Consider the following 1,169-nt stretch of genomic DNA (forward strand, 5'->3'; position numbering starts at 1 on the left):
GTTTGATCCGAGTTCCAAATTTCCAACAAACCCCATAAGTTTTGATTTATTTTTCTTTCAATAATATATTGACCTCCATCTTAACAATATTCAGTGATCGAGCCTCCACCGCCTTCTAATGCAGAGAGTTCCAAAGTAAGATAAACCTCCAGGAGAAACAAACAAAAAAAAACACAAACTCATAAACTCTGTCCTAAAAGGACAAACCATTTTTTAAAAATTAAATAAATGCCTCCTAATTCAGGGCTCACCCAAAACATGAAAGATGGTTTCCCACCGCCTTGTCAAAAGCTTTCAGGTTCGCATACACTTCAATTATTTCACCCCTGCACCCTGTAAAATGCTGTGCAGGCAAGTCCGATCTTCCTAACCTTTCCTCACAAAACATTCAATTCATTCCCGGTGACAACCTAATGAGCCTTCTCTGAAGCACCTCCAATCATTCAGATCCTTCCATAAAAATGGAAATCCAAAGTCTACACCATATTCCAGATTTCACCAATGATCTGTTTAAGTGAAGCATAACATCCTTACTTTTATGTTCAATTACCCTCATAAAAAAAATCATAGCATTCCCTTACCCTTCTGAATTACATGCTCTACCTGCATGGCCACTTTTTCCTACTCATGCACTTGACCAGCTTGATCCCTGTGCAGGTCGGAATTCTGCAGCCTTTCTCAGGTTAAGTATCACCCAGTTTTATTTTCATTGTCCCTACCAAAGTGAAAACTTCCCATTATCCCACATTACACTCTCTGTTATCGTTCCTGTTGTCTGCCAGCTAACCAATCTTCTCTCCATGCTAATAAGTTAACCCATAGGCCATGAGCATTTTCCATCTAAAATAAACTTTGATTCGGCATCTTATCAAATGTCTTTCGAGAATCCGAAATACAGCACATGCAAAAGCACCCCTTTATCCACAACGCACGTGAATCATTCAAGAATCTCCAATTAAATGGTTAAACAAAATTTCCCTTTCACAATACCATGGATCTAATCTAATTGCCCAGCTATAAACTCCTGCCTGATCGTTTCTAACTCCGTCCACATGGCAGATGTCAAGCTAACTGGCCCATAGTTTCCTGATCTCCATATCCCTTCCTTCTTGAATATTGAGGTTTTTTTCGTGCTCCCAGTGGAATGGAACGTTTCCAGAAACTAGGGA

Source organism: Cetorhinus maximus, unplaced genomic scaffold, assembly GCF_964194155.1.
Source record: "Cetorhinus maximus unplaced genomic scaffold, sCetMax3.hap1.1 HAP1_SCAFFOLD_52, whole genome shotgun sequence".
Lineage (NCBI taxonomy): Eukaryota > Metazoa > Chordata > Chondrichthyes > Lamniformes > Cetorhinidae > Cetorhinus > Cetorhinus maximus.